We start from the raw sequence: 15,977 nt of genomic DNA, 5'->3' as shown, positions 1-15,977 counted from the left end.
TAAATAAATAAAATCTTTAAAAAAAAAAATAAAAAATAAAAAAAAAAAAAATAAAAAAAGATTTTATTTATTTATTTGACAGAGCGAGAGTGAGAAAGCACAGGCAGGGGGAGCAGCAGAGGGAGAGGGAGAAGCAGGCTCCCCACTGAGCTGGGAACCGAATGCAGGACTCTACCCCAAGACCCTGGGATCCTGACCTGAGCCGAAGCAGAAGCTTAACTGACTGAGCCACCCAGGCGCCACGTGCAAAGACTTTTTTTCCAAATAAGGTCACCTTTACAAATTCTAGGGATTAGGACGTGAACATATCTTTTAGGCAGGACTATCATTCAACCCCCTGCATACCATCCTTATTCCTTATTCTTAGCTTCTCCCCCTTCTTTCTTGACTAACGTCAGATTGATAAAGGTTTATCTTTTTACCTCTGCTTATTCAGAAGGTATTAGATATTTACACTAATTTGGTCAGTATCCTTAAATTTTAACAGACATGTAGCCATAAAATTTTCTAATGAATTCTGTATTTTTTTTCGGTATTTCCATTCTTTCACAGAAAAGATCCACCAAGGGGCACCTGGGTGGCTCAGTCAGTTAAGCATCTGCCTTCGGCTCTGGTCATGATCCCAGGGCCCTGGGATTGAGGCCCGCCTCAAGCTCCCAGCTCCACGGGGAGCCTGCTTCTCCCTCTCCTACTCCCCCTGCTTGTGTTCCTGCTCTTGCTATCTGTCTCTCTGTCAAATAGATAAATAAAATCTTTAAAAAAGAGAAGAAAAGAAAAGATCCACCAAATTAGCATACCTTTATTTCCCACCGAATAAACCCCAGCCCAGTCTCTTTTGTTATTTTGTCTAGATATGGTGCCCAAAATTTTCAAAGATCCAATGAATAAACATTGAGCATGCATCTGTAATATTTATTTATTCATTCATTTATTTATAAGTTATAGACACACATCACTTTCCAGCATATGTAAATTACAAAATATATACAAAAAGACAAAAATAGATAAATCTAATATAAAGATGACAAATCCTGGTATTTTCTTTCTGGGCACAAAGAGGTCATTTTACTGATCCCCTGGGGCTCATGCACCCTATTTTGGATACCACTTGTTTCGAGATTTCATTTCACTTTCAAAATAACACACCAAGTATGTTAATAAGAAATTCACTGTCAATTCAGAATTACATTTATGAAAATGTTTTACATTTACTATTGCTTCTCGCTTCTTCCATCTTCCCTCTCAGCTTACTTTCATTCGGTGAAGTTAGGCTTCCAGTTGTCCAGTAGATGTATTTCAAGTCTTTCAGTCTACTTTTGTCTTCTTTTCTTTTCTTTTTTTTCTTTTTGTTTCCCCATACTACAGAATCTTCTAGAGTGTCTTCCAATTCACTTATTCTCCCTTTGACTTTTAATTTGCAAATATTCTATCTTTTTTAAATTCTACTTTCAATATAGTATTATCATGAAATGATTAAGCACCATGGAATCAGACCGCTGCTCTGTTTGGAATCCTTGCTCCTCCACAAAAACCCTATGAGAGCTTGGGCAAGTCATTTCATTGCCGTTTTCTCATTTGTGTATGGTAATAATACTATTCCTACTTCATGGGGTTATTGTGCTGATTAAAGGAGATTTAGTAGCTTAATATGTTTAAAGCACCTAGATTTGTGCCTGGTACTTATTAAGTGCTCATTAAAGTCAGTTATTTCTGGGGCACCTGGCTGACTCAGTCCATTAAGTGAGTCTGACTTCTGCTTAGGTGGTGATCTCAGGGTTCTGGGATCGAGCCCTGCATCTGGTTCTGTGCTCACTGGGGAGTCTGCTTCTCCCTCTGCTCCTCCCCCCACTCATGGTCTCTCTCTCAAATAAATAAATAAAATCTTAAAAAAAAATAAATTTAGTTACTTCTATTTCTAATTTTGCTGAATTGAAGCCAGAGAACATGGTTGATTCTCTCTCTCTTTGGTGGAAAATTTTATTGACGTTTTCTCTGGAGCTTGACCTTGTAAAAAATTCTGTGGATATATTCTTGAATATTTGGTTTGCAGAGTGAAGAGCTACGAACAAAGCCAGGACCAGCTCTCCCTCTAAGGACTGAAAAAAAACTGGATGAATTATTTTTAATGTATTTTTAAAGTATCTGAAAGCCATCAAAAGCTACTGGGCTCAAATCTGAGGGATCGATAGGAGAGTGGGCAAATAAAACTAGAATATATACATAAAATAGAAAATTATGCAGTATGAAAATGGCGTAACTAGATCCATGTATATCAGCATGGATAAATGCAAAAACATTAAGTGAAAAGTATAAGATGCAAAATACTTTATGTTGTCTGATATTCTATGCATTTTCTGTGAGTACAAATATTTGAATAAAAAAATTTTTTAAGTCTGGAAGGAAAAACTAAGTTCATGAGTGTGATCAACTTGGGTGTGGGGGAGAGGGGTTGGAGAGTTGAATAGGAGGGTTGTCAAAGCGGCTTTACTGTGGATGGATAAGCACAATGTAGTAAATATGTACAATGGAATATTATTCAGCCTAAGAAGGAAGGAAATTCTGACACATGCTATAACATAGATGAACCTTAAGGACATCATGCTAAGTGAAATAAGCTAGTCACAAAAAGATAAACACTGTATGATTCCATTTATGTGAGATACTTAGAGAAGTCAACTTCATAGAGACAGGAAGTAGAATGTTGGTTGCCAGGGGCAGGGTAGGGGGAGATGGGAGTTGTCTAATGGGCATAGTGCTTCAGTTCAAGATGAAAGGAGATGGTTGGTGGTGATGGTTGCCCAACATTATGAATGTATTTAAGACCACTGTACCGTACACTTGAAAATCGTTAAGATGGTAAGTTTTATGTTATGTGTATTGTACCATAATTAAAAACCTGAGGAAAGAAAGGGACTTTAGTGGTATCTATAATGTTTTAACTTTTTTAAAAAAGATTTTATTTATTTATTTATTTGAGAGAGAGAGAGCAGGGGGAGGAGCAGAGGGGGAAAGAATCCCAAGTGGACTCCTTGCTGAGCTCAGAACGTGATGCAGGGCTCGCTCTCGGGACCCTGAGATCATGACAGGAATGGAAACCAAGAGTCAAACGCCCAACTGACTGAGCCACCCAGGCGCCCCTATAATGTTTTAACTCTTAAAAAAACTAAAAAAAAATTTTTTTAAAGACTAAAAGGAAAATAGAATAAAACAATTATGTTACACTTAGTTCATCTGTAAGGCGCTGTTAGAAGCAGAAAAGAGGGGATGACAAACTGAGCCCTGGGGTCGGGGTCGGGGGGCAGAGCCAGGCTCCCCACAGCCACTGTCTGCCACCAGGATACAGGGAACACAGGGACCCTAGGGTCCGTGAGGAGCTGAAGTCCGATTGTTAATAACAGCTACACTGGTGAGGGCTTATTGTATGCCTTCCTTTGTGTGTATCCAGGGCTTTAGATTTGTTATCTCAATTCATTCTCACAGCAGCCTTTTTTTTTTTTTTTTTTAAAGATTTTATTTATTTATTCATGAGAGACAGAGACAGAGACAGAGAGGCAGAGGGAGAAGCAGGCTCCCAAGGAGCAGGGAGCCCGATGTGGGACTCGATCCCAGGACCCTGGGATCATGACCTGAGCCGAAGGCAGACACTTAACCATCTGAGCCACCCAGGCGCCCTCACAGCAGCCTTTTGAGTTAGGTACTATTGTTACTCCCATTTGACAGATAAAATATCTAAAGCTCAGTGAGGGTAAAGGATTTGCCAAAGTGACAAAGCAAGTGAGCCCTGGAGCTATGATTTGTATCCAGGCAGGTCTGACCCCAGCGCTCAGACACTTAACCATGCCGTTGCAAGGTGTGTTTTCTAGTAAGCAAAGGGAAATATCCACACCCATATCGTGATGTTAAGGTGTAATCCAAAGCAAGAGCTATGTTAAGAGTATGCGGAATATTTTGTTCATGAACATAACTGTGTCCTTATAACCAGAAAGATACAACTTGCAGATGCCTGCCCTCTGAGATTTAAACTAGTAAAAAGAAATCTTTAATGGATGAGAGTAGCTATCAAAGGAATTCACCTCAAGGAACAGATCAAAGTCGGAAGAGACACGTGAATGCCAAACTTCAATCAAGATGTCTAGAGTGAAGTCACATGAAGGCATAATTGATGAGAGCGATTTGGATTTTAAAATGTTTGTGTTCTTTGATGTGGTGATTCTACTTTTTGGAGTCTATACTAGGGGCATAATACCAAATACCAAAAGGTTTTATCCATAAATATATTCACCATAAAATGAATTTTAATAGTAAAAATGAAAATCAATCCAACTATCCAACACTAGTGAAATGGTCAGTGAAATCGAATCCCCATCTGATGGCAATTGTGAGCCTCACAAACACATATGAAGAATTCATTACTATTTAACAATTTCATATGTATAGGGACAAATTGCATGAGGTAATATAGTCAACGTGCTGTGTAGAGACAGGGTTATCCTCCTGCTACAAATATAAAGAGATACTGAATAAGTGTATAATAATATTAAAAATATTAGTTGAGGAATGAAATAAAGGAGATTAATAAAAGGAAATTTTATTACAAAATAATAGGAATATAATGAATAATAGGAAATTCTCAAGTCCCAGAGGGAAATAAGGAACCCAAAGCCAGTGGGGTAAGAAAGATGAAGACACTAGGGCAGTCAGTATGGACCTGGAGCTTGGCCCTTAGGGTCTAAGGCCTGCGGTTTCAATATTCACATGGAGATGGAGATGAGGTGTCAGGTCCATGAAAGGCAGGGACCTTGTCTTGGGTGGATTGATTCCCTCTAAAACAGAGGCTGAAGCAAGGATGAGAGAGCTGGAGCCTTACTTGATGTTATTAGCCAAGGTTCTCCAGAGAAACAGAACCAGTAGGATGTGTATTTATATAGAAAATGATTTATTTTAAGGAATTGGCTCCTGCAATTATGGGGCTGACAAGTCCAAAATTTGCAGGGTGGGCCAACAGGCTGGAGGCCAGGGAAAGCTTGATGCTGCATTTGACATTCGAAGGCTGCTGCAGAATTCTCTCTGGCTTGCAGGAAGTCAGCCTTTTGTTCTATTCAGGCCTTCAGTTGATTGGACGAGGCCCACCCACATATGGAGGACGATGTGCTTTACTCAAAGTCCAACTGATCCAAATGTTCATCTCATCCAAAAAACACCCTCATAGAAACATCCAGAAAAAGGTTTGACCACATATCTGGGCACCATGGCCCAGACAAATGGACACATAAAATTAACCATCCCACTTGGGAGTCAGAAGCAGGGCAGCAAAGATGAGGAAAGGGGAAGTGAAGCAAGAAAGGTGTGAGTAAGTGTGAAATGGTACATTGTCATCCTGGCTGACACTTCACGAGAAGCCTCCAAGATCACAGCAGGTTACTCAGCAAGCATGTCTGGTCGGCATATGGTTCCACTCCAAGCAGGCTGCCGAGAGAAATGGCACTTTGGAGTGGGCCACGGGAGGGAGGAAGAAGGGGAATTTATCTGCAAGCTCCCTCCCATCTCTTGTTTTCCATTAGCAGAGACTCAGTCGACAGAAAGTTGACTCCCCAACAGTTCCAGGTTTTGTCCCGTGGCCTTTTCTATAGTGAGAATCCGTAAGGCATTTCATCCAATTCTGGAAGTTGTGGGAGGAGCCAGGAACTCTGTGTTCCTGGATGTTCAGCCTGGCTGCATGGTGGCAGTCAAGGTGAAGGACCAAGTGTTCCCAAAGAGAGTGATGGTCAGCCTCTGATCATGTCAGCAGAGTCCCGGAGGCTGTCCGTGCTGAGGAAATCTAAGGATGAACATAGATTTGCATCAGATATAACCCATCCCTCCTACCACTCCAATCCACTCACTCTCTATTGTATTGACTCCTGTACTATATGGTAGAGATTTCATTTTTTTTGTGAGTACAAGATGCCCTACTCCTTGCCCTAGAGGGAAGTCTGTGTCTGAATCAGTCACAGAGTCCCTCAAGGTGGTACCCAATTGCAAAATCCTGGAAGAATTCAGAAACAAGAGTCCTTGCTGTTGTAGCTGGTCCCTGGTCATACCTGATATTCACTATCTCTCTCTTTACACCCATTCTAAATTTCCCTTATTTCTTGACAGCATTTCGGCTGGCCCAAGTTGATTGCCTGGCAGAGTAATCCAGACCTTTGGGCCTTTTATTTTCCCTGCTTTGGTGGGTTGCAGTTGCTGTGATTCCCGTGGTTATTATAGGACATAGAAGTACTAAGAGACGCCCAAATAAATGCCCTGAGTTCTGGAAATTCTCTTTACTATCCTCTTGTGTAGAAGCAACCCTAGTTCCTCATGCTAATCAAGACTGATTACTCAACCAGTGCAATAAATCTTTCCTGGTCCCCTGTGGCCAGATGATATCTACCACTCCTAATTTGGGGGACTCAGTTCTCTACCAAAGGTCATACTCCTGTCACATGACCTCACACAGCTACCTCCTCTGGGGTCCAGTACATGTTTCATGTCCTTGTCTCTTTATGGTAGGCATAGTAATGGCTCCCAAAGATGTCCCCACCCTAATTTCCAGAACCTGTGAATATGTTAGGTTGTATGACAAGGTAAGAATTAAGGTTGCAGATGGAATTAAGATTGCCAATCATCCAACTTTCAAATAAGGAGATTATCCTGAATTATCCAGTTTGGCCCAATGTAATCACAAGGGTCCTTTAAATGTAGAGGAGGGAATCAGAAGAGTTGGAAAAGGAGAAATGGCATCATCAGAAAGACTTGACCAGCCATTGCTGGCTTTGAAGTTGGAAGTGGGCTATGAACCAAAGAGTACAGGCAGCTTCTAGAAAGAGCTACTATAAAACTACAAAACTTCAAAACTATTCTTCCTTAGAGTCTCCAGAAAGAAACATGGCACCAGAGTTTGGTTCAGTGAGACCCATTTTAGACTTCTGACCCCCTAGAACTGTAACAGAATAAATTTGTGCTGTTTTCAGCTACTAGATTTGTGGTCATTTGTTACAGCACTGATAGGAAATCAATATACCCATTTGGACTTAAGGGTGACAATGATTTCCACCATCACAGGCCCCAGGGCACTGCACCATCCTACTTGGTTTCCTAAACCCTGCCATACCTTTGCGAGGAGTTTAATAAGAGGACGAGTCACAATTACCCAGTTTGAGTTGTTACCCATTTCCTGCTGAGCCTCTAAACTGATATAGAGCATAAAGCATCATTGCAGGACGTAAGTGTCCTCAGCCAAGGGAAGGGAAAACAGACTTGTCTAAAGAATCCAAGGGGCAGTGAATGAAAGTTCTTGCTGAGGTGTCCTAAAGTACCAGGGACAAGCACAGCCCTCAGGTGGCTAATGAATCCAAGTGCAGCCTCACTCACCTCTCTCCTCCAATTCTCCCCATCTTCTTTCTTGCTGTCCCAAGAACGGAATCTGGACTAGAAACTGGGAGTTCTGGTTTATAATCTGGTTTATGCCATCAAGTGTCTTTGGGAAGAGCAGCTAATTCCTCTGGGTTATGATTGCAGATAATACCACTTGGAGCCTAAGAAAGAATCAGTGGGTTATGGTGAACAGCTAGGTGTCTTTGCCACAAAAGCTCATGCCGAACTCTTTCATCTCTCCACTCAAACTCCCATGAAGAGCCGAGAGAGCCCTCCCTCTCTATCTCATCTAATCTCCTCCCACACCCCTCACTCCCCAAGCCCCAAACTCAGGGGCCTTCCTTCAATTCCCAAATCCCACCAAGCTCTTAACTTTGCTCTTCCTTCTGCCTTGTCATTTAGACCTCAGTGCCCACATCACCTCCTCAGAGACCTCTCCTTGACCATCCTATGTCATGTGGTCCCCACCTCCTGACACTTCTATGACATTGCCCTGTTGAGAAATAATGGCCGAGGGTTTCCAGAATTAAAGGGATACACCCAATATCAAGCAACGTAATTAAAGACAATCCTCACCTTGGCTGGAGACATCAGAGTTTTATCACAGAACACCAGATAAAAGGAACAACTTGACAGCACTTCAGAAGTATTACTTCAGCAAAAAAGAAAATGAACCAGAAAGGAAGAATGGGCTAGGAGAAGCAGTAATGGGCCAAGAGTGATAAAACATGTTGGCAAATCTAATCCTTGATGGATGGTAAATCATAACTATTGAGAGGTTAAAATCATCGAGGAATTAAAATACTAGACAACTACAATATGGAAGGTAGGAGAAAAATAGCAGAGGGAAAATAAGGCATTCTATGTCTTTAGAAGAGGAGAAGGATGACCATATTAATGAACTTTTTACTTTTATAGAAAAATATAGTTAGATATGCATATTAAACAAAAAATTTCATCTAGCCAAAAAATGGATGTGCAAATACAATGTCCTCCTTCTAACCAATGAAAGAACCAAGGAAACCTCATCAATCCAACAAAAGGCAAGAAAGGAGAAAAGAAATGGGGAAGAAAACCTTGGTAAAGAAGAAATATGTCCACATACTACAGGAATGGCAAAAAAAAAAAAATTCTACAAACTAAACTCACTTTTTAAAAAATGGGGTGTCTCAGATGGGCTTTTTTTTTTATCCACTTAAATGCTGTTTGAAAAGACACACCTCATTTCTACCTTTGGCTTCCCCCATGATGGCTGTGGCAATGGCCCCTGTGGAAACTACATGGTGGGCGGCCCCTGCAGCCACAGGTTAATGGTGATAAGCCCACTATTAGTGGAGGTCAGGACAGGAAATGAGACTGACCCACGACGTGGGTGAATCCGTTCAGATAGTGCTTTCTTTTCTGACCAGAGATTATAGTAACTTGGAAGGTGTTGCTGAGGAGAGACAATTGATAATAGTCTGTAAGGGAAGTGGCCAGCACTGGTGAAAATCCAGCTCCTGCAGCGTGGGAGACAATTTAGCAGGCCGCCAGGATGTGAGCTTTGTCTGGGTACGACCTCCTTTTGTGTTTTAGGAATAAATTAGAGAGGGATGCCTGGGTGGCTCACTTGGTTAAGCGTCTGCCTTTGACCCAGGTCATGGTCCCAGGGTCCTGGGATTGAGCCCCATGTCAGGCTCCCTGCTCAGCGGGGAGCCTGCTTCTCCCTCTCCCTCTGCCTGCTGCTCCCCCTGCTTGTGCTCTCTCTCGCTTTCAAATAAATAAATAAAATCTTAAAAAAAAAAAAAAAAAGAATAGCTTAGGGAGTTATTTATTCTCTGCAGGCCTGTTTCTTTACCCATAGAATAAGAAGAGCAATGCCATCTCTCTGAGGTTGGGGGCCGGCTAAATTAGATTCCAGAGCACGGACACAGTGAGCCGTTGGCACAGAGCAGCTCTTCCCGGTAAGGAAGCCGGAGAGCGGCGATCACACAATACCGCCCCTCCCCACAGCAGTACCATCCCAGCCCGGGCTGGGTCTCAGTTCCCATTTTTACTCCCAGGGAAGCTACTCTGCACAAACCAAAATTACAAGAAACTGATGTGCAAACCCAAACAGAATTTGTTTTAAGTTCGTGTAAGTGCCAAGAAGCTAGTTTCTCCCTAGACTCAAAAAGCAATTTTCCTCGAGGGGCCTGGCTGGCTCAGTCAGTAGAGCGTGTGACTCTTGATCTCGGGGTTGTGGGTTCAAGCCCCAGGTTGCATGTAGAAATTACTTAAAAATAAAATCTTAAAAAAAAAAAAGAAAGAAAGAAATTGTCCTTTCTCTCACCCCTTTCTTCTCCTGGGAGATCAGGTCCCTGATGTGGCAGGACCACTGAATTCATAGATTCCTGGAAGGTCCTCAGTAGGGATTAGGGTGTGTCCTCTGGACCTTTGCTTTTGGTGCCTTCTCTTCTCAACCGCCAAAGTCTCCCTGTGTTAGGATTCACTTCTCCTATGACAGGAAAATAGACACCATCTGCCCCAACTAGAGTGCAACTCTTCCCCTCGACTTGTCCCCATTTCTCATGCTGATCACTGCAGATAGAGCTCCTTATTCTTGTGCTTTGGGGAGGGGAGGGAGCAGTTAGGAGCACCCAGTTGTGAGCCTAATCCCTCCTGGGATTCAGTTCTGTCTGCATGCTGGGCCCCCCAGGGCCTTCTTTTGTAAGAGATTCAATGGTAAGGGCATAAGAAAGCACCAGGTGCTTTGAGAGATTAGAAGCAGAGAACAGCAGCTCTGTCTGGAAAATGTATCCTCAGGCCCCAAGTCACCACAAAGAGAATGATAGCGCTGTTATCACTATGTCCTCTGAGAGACACAAACTTTACTAGGTATTGGTACCCAGTGACCAAGGGCCACACTCAAAACCTTGGAGGGATCGCCCCAACGTGGAATACAAGTCTGTGGGGGACAGGTCCATGGGCCACAGCTTACACTGACAGCTCTGAGCACATGCTCAGGATGATGTCAATAGGTAAGGTGCCCAGCCTCCAAGTTAGCCCCAGTGGTCCTTGCCTCCTGGTATTCACACCCCTGTCTCCTCCCCCATGTACCATGGTTGATCCATGTGACCCATAGCATATGGCAGGAGCATGGCATGTCACTTCTGAGGCTAGGTCATAAGAGATATCATGGCTTCTTTCCTGCTCCCTCAGATCACTCACTCAGGGGAAAGCAGGCGGCTGTATTTTGAACAGCCCTATGGAGAAGACAACTTGGTGAGAAATGGAGGTCTCCAGATAACAACCTGAGAAAAACTGAGGCTGAGCCAGGTAAGTGAGCCCTCCCAGAAGTGGAGCCCCCAGCCCCAGTCAAACCTTCAGATGATTGCAGTCCTGGCCAACATCTTGATTGCAACCTCACGGGAGATCCTGAGCCAGAAGCCCCCAAATAAGCCAGTCCTAGATTCCTGACTCTCAGAAGCTGTTTGAGAAAAGAAATGTTTTAAGCCACCATAACAACAGATAATAAAATAACATTCTCTAGCACAATTACAAACAAATGGAGTTGAATGTCATAAACCTGACTATGTAAATATGGCCGAAACTCTAAATGCATATGATGGAAAGTAAAAGTTTAATGATACTATAATATATTCAATATCATGGTGGGGGAAATTGTCTTATCCAAGACATATATTGGGAGGGTTTATAAGATTTCTTTGGAGAATGCTGATACTTTCTCACTCCCCCATCTCCAGGGAGGAGAGGACAGGAAGCTGCTTACCGACATAAACCACAAATATTGAGAGGGGGCTTCCACGGCACCTGGCGAGCTTGGTGTGTGTTCTCTGCAGTTGGTGGGGAGGTAGGTCTTTCATGCTTGCTTAACTCGGGCCTGAGGAGGCTGAAGCTGCCTGTGGGACAGGACAGGGAGCCTACATTTCCAGGGATTGTTGGAGAGTTGAGGATTTTCCATGGAACAAGTGTTTGCCACTCAGCAGAGGGAAAGCCGGGCTGGAGCCATTTTATGCCTCTTCCCCCAAGAGGACCACGTGGCCTGAGGCTCTGATTGTCGGCGTGTTGTGGGCCCCCGGAACAGGACTGAGCTGAGGCAGGGTAGCAGCTAGGGGAACAGAGGCCAGAGGAGGAGAGGGAAGAAGTCTCACCTTTGGATAAAGGGTGAAATGCTGATTATTATCTTGGTTGGACTCCTGGTTAAGATTTTTTCTTAGAGTTTCTGAGCACATGGGAAATTGTCTACCATCTAGATTTAATGATTCTAAATGTTTGTATATTTGCTCCAGCTTTTTTTTTTCCTAAGGTGTTTTGGAGTATATTGCAGACATCTGGCATTTCACACTTCTGGGGATTCCACACTGTCTTTTTAGAGAGCAGGAACATTTTCTTGTATGCTCCAGCAACACTGTCACATATAGTGGGATTAATGGTGGTTTTTTTGGAGTCCCCTGATGCCCAATACATATATGGTTTCCATAACTGTCTCCAAGATGTCTTTTTTTTTTTTTTAATACAGTTGATTTGTTCATGTCTAGGAAGATAAACTGGAAACTTTTAATTTTTAAGTTGAGGCTGTTATTTGTAACTTAAAGTGACACAGGACTATTCCCAAAGAATGAGTAGAACTCCATTCAAGAGTGTGCTGAATAATTCTGAAAGAAAGGACAGAAAACAAGGGGGAAATGTGTATTTTCATAATTTACCCCCCTCCCAAAAAAGAGGGATTTCTATTTTGTGAAGGTGACAGACACCGCTAGAGAGATGCTCTAAGAAGTTTATTCACATCTTTGTAACCCAGATTGTTTAAACACTGCGCAGAAACCTTATCCATTGCTGAGACACGTGCATACTTGTACCAACTCGATGCAGGGGCATGTGACAGTGTCTATCAAAATTTTAAAAGCATACACTCTTTGATCCAGCAATCTCCTCCCCAGAAATTTATTCTGTACATATCCTTGCCATGTGAAATGACTAAGTAAAAGGATATGCCTTGCAGCATTGTTTGGAATAGCAGAAGATGGGAAACATACAAGTCCACCAGTGTGGGGCGCCTGGGTGGCTCAGTTGGTTAAGTGTCTGACTTTTGATTTCGGCTCAGGTCATGATCTCGGGGTCTTGAGATCAAGCCCCACGGAGAGGGGTTCCGTGCTCCGTGGGGAGTCTGCTTCTCTCCCTCTCCTTCTACTCCTCCCCCCAACTCATGCGTACACACTCTCTCTCTCTCAAATAAGTAAATAAGTATTTTTTAAAATAAAAAATAAAATTAAAATAAAAAGTTCATCCATTTTATACATATATGAGCATATACATGTAGTTTGCATTCATCTATATGATATACATGTATAATATATTATGTATGCTATTTATGTGATATAGTATTCCACAACAAGAATCCTACCGAGTAACTGTAGGCCAGCAGGAGACTGAGGCTAGAGGTAGAGGTGGACTGTTCAGTGGAAAACAGTGAAACGTGGATCTAGGTGCTGAGTGCGCTCGTGGGGGTCATGCTGCTGCTTGCCCTCCTCCCTCACCCCACCTCTCCTGCCCGGGGGTCACCTCTGTAAACGACATCAACAGACTGTCTTGTCCTGTGGCTCTGGCTGGGTTCTCAGTATTGCAGCAAGAGGACAGAGGGAGGGAGGGAGGAGAGGCGGAGTGGGTATTTGTGTCCCCGGCCTCCTCCGTGGGATGCTCCGATGGCTGTGTGGCTCTCGGGAGTCACTGTGCCATCTCCCCGCACTGTGGCTGGCCCCGGGCATCGCACTCTCCCTTGTGCTTCTCTTGTGTCCTGTCCACACTTCTGTAAACTGTCTGTTCATTGTTCTCCACTCAAATGACTCACTTTATGGGGGCCCTCTGTTTTCTGTCAGGGCTCTGACTGATAGGGGATGTGAGCACTTAGGTAAAAAAAAAGAAAAAAGAAAAAGAAGTGTTTGTGTTGAGGAGGGGGACACATGCACGTGCGCGTGCTTAGCGTCTCTAGAAAGCTGCACAAGAAACTGCTAGCAGTGGTTGCTTCTAGGAAAGAAACGGTGGCTGGGGGTGGAGAGCAGGACGAAGGAATATTCAGTTTTCCTGTAAACTTTTTTTTGTTCCTTTTGAATATTGTACTCTATGCAGGTATTACTTATTCAAAAGATAATTTTAATTGAATTTTTTTTGGAAACAATACGAAGGAAAGACTGCAGAGGGACTTGGTACCAGAAGGCTTCAGAGACAGCTGTCCCCACAGCACGTGGATCCCTCCTTCCCCGGGCACGACTGTCTTTCCTGGCAGGTACTCCAAGCCGCCAACGGAACAAAGAAAAGAAGAAACAAAGGAATAATGAACAGGCTTCTTCCACTGTACACTACAGACGAGAGGTGCAATATTTTGAGAAAAAAAAAAAAAATCTGGCACGTTAGTTAACTCTTAGACCATTTGCTGCTGCTCACAGCCTGGCGCTGGGTTCGAGCTGATGGCAGCAACCTCTCTCTGGCCATCAGCGTCTGTGGGGCCCCACATCGTCCCTCCCTGACAGTGACCAGGCCAGAGTTTGCTCGGGCTTTTTACCTAGGCCCACTTTTTTTTTTTTCCATTATGTTATGTTAGTCACCATACATTACATCATTAGTTTTTGATGTAGTGTTCCATGATTCATTGTTTGCGTATTACACCCAGTGCTCCATGCAAAACGTGCGCTCTTTAATACCCATCACCAGGCTAACCCATCCCCCCACCCCCCTCCCCTCTAGAACCCTCAGTTTGTTTCTCAGAGTCCATAGTCTCTCATGGTTCGTCTCCCCCTCCAATTCCCCCCCTTCATTTTCCCCTTCTTTCTCCTAATGTCCTCCATGCTATTCCTTATGTTCCACAAATAAGTGAAACCATATGATAATTGGCTTTATCTGCTTGACATAGGCAGTAACCTCTTCGACATCGGCCCTAGGCCCACTTTTTAATCCCTCCCTGACATCCTTGCCACTACGGAGCTCGAACTCGCCTGTGCCTGGTCTTGTCTCAGCAACACAGCAGAGCCTGGCTGGGGGACCAGACAGGAGGGCCCTGCCTTCCTCCTCCTGCTCCTCAACCATGGCCGGCCCATTACTTACCAGTGTCTCTATTTTTATCGTGCTCATTATACTGCAGTGCTCTTCATTTCCATCGCATTATTGTTGGCGGGGTCATCCGGAGGCTTGGTTGCCCAGGAGACGGGGGGGGGGGGGGGGGGGGGGGGGGGGCGGCGCACACTCAGCTGTCTTCCGAAGGCGTGGCTCATCCATCATCTGACAAGACACTGTCTGTCGGGTCTCAGCTGGTTGTAGGGTGACCACCAGAGCCCATGGCTTGTTCCGGCTCTTCCTCCTTCCAGAAGCGTGATCCTTCCTTTCTTAAACAGAGAGAGAGAGACATATCTAGATTTTATGGACAGATACCTAACTGACAGAGAAAATAGAACAGCCGTACAAATCCCCTGTGTGAATCTGTCGGGGGAGAAAGATGTCTCGGGGTAACTGGCTGCTGTATTAGAAGCACGTGGGAAGGAAACCCTCCTACCCTCAAGGACACAGGTCCCTGGCTGCTTCCCCCAGCGAATGGGGTATGGGGGCTGTGGCTAGAAAAGAAGTCGACGCAGCACGTTTGCATAATGGCCCCTGGTACTTTTGCCCAGACTCAACTGCAATGACATGAAACAGGTTAGGGTCTTGAGGAGGTGGCCACAGGGAAAAGGGGAGCAAGACGCTGTTGTGGTGAGAAACTGATGCCCTTTGCCTCTGGCCCCGACCTGAGGGTTCTGCCTCCCTCCCTCCACACATTCTGCACTCCAGTGGCAGGAATGGAGGTCCCCGAGCCCCTCCTGTGATTTCCCTCTGCTGGAGCTGCTCCTACTCACCCTGTGAAATTAGATCTCACATGTTACCTCTTTACTGAACACTTTGGGGACACCTTCGCTATATCCCTCTGGCAAAGTGAGATGTGCTTTCCTCTGAAGTCCTAGAGCACTTCGTTCCCAGATTGTTATGGTGGGCTCTCCGCCATCTGACTCTCCCACTGCTCTTGTATCTCCAGACTTTGCTGGGAGCCTGACGCACAGCACATAGCTTAGTTGAATATACTGGACCCGCAGTGATAAATAGAGGTGAGTATGTACAGCACCTCACGACTGATGGTTTGCTTTGTGCCAGGCACCTGTGCTGAGAACTTAACAGGCACTATTCCCCTCAATCCTCACCACAGCCCAAGACGCAGCTGGTGTACCATTACTCCCCATCCTACAGAGGAGGAGACTGGAAGTGGGGCAGTAACTTACTCAAGGTCATGTGCGTATGCCTTTCTATAGATTTGCTTTCACCACACACGTGGTAGCAAACTCTGCATGCTGTTCTACACCTTGCTTTTTTCCCCCTTTAACTTATTTCTTGGAGATTGTTCCATTATCAGTAGTTACAGACCGATGCCCATTCTTCTTCACACATCCAGAATATTCCATAAATGGATATACTCTACCTTATTTACTCATCCCCTGTTGGTGGGCATTTAGGTGGTTTCCTGTCTTTTGCTATTGTATGTGGGGCTATAAAATGTACACCTGCCCGTGTTATATTACATT

At 44.1% G+C, this 15,977-nt stretch overlaps 1 long non-coding RNA gene across 1 annotated transcript; it reads right to left on the bottom strand.

Annotated features, from left to right (window-relative positions):
- Positions 1-4,671: 4,671 nt before the first annotated feature.
- Positions 4,672-11,188, bottom strand: LOC116632595. Its single transcript, XR_004299476.1, has 5 exons — positions 11,150-11,188; positions 10,741-10,846; positions 9,710-9,874; positions 7,396-7,559; positions 4,672-5,818 (listed from the first exon to the last, which is right to left on the bottom strand). It is a non-coding gene; the product is annotated as an uncharacterized LOC116632595 (long non-coding RNA).
- Between the last annotated feature and the right edge of the window lie 4,789 nt (positions 11,189-15,977).

The sequence above is a fragment of the Phoca vitulina genome, unplaced genomic scaffold, assembly GCF_004348235.1.
Source record: "Phoca vitulina isolate PV1807 unplaced genomic scaffold, GSC_HSeal_1.0 scaffold7, whole genome shotgun sequence".
NCBI lineage: Eukaryota > Metazoa > Chordata > Mammalia > Carnivora > Phocidae > Phoca > Phoca vitulina.
Note: the sequence above shows the minus strand (reverse complement) of the source record. Positions and strands in the feature narration are given on the sequence as shown.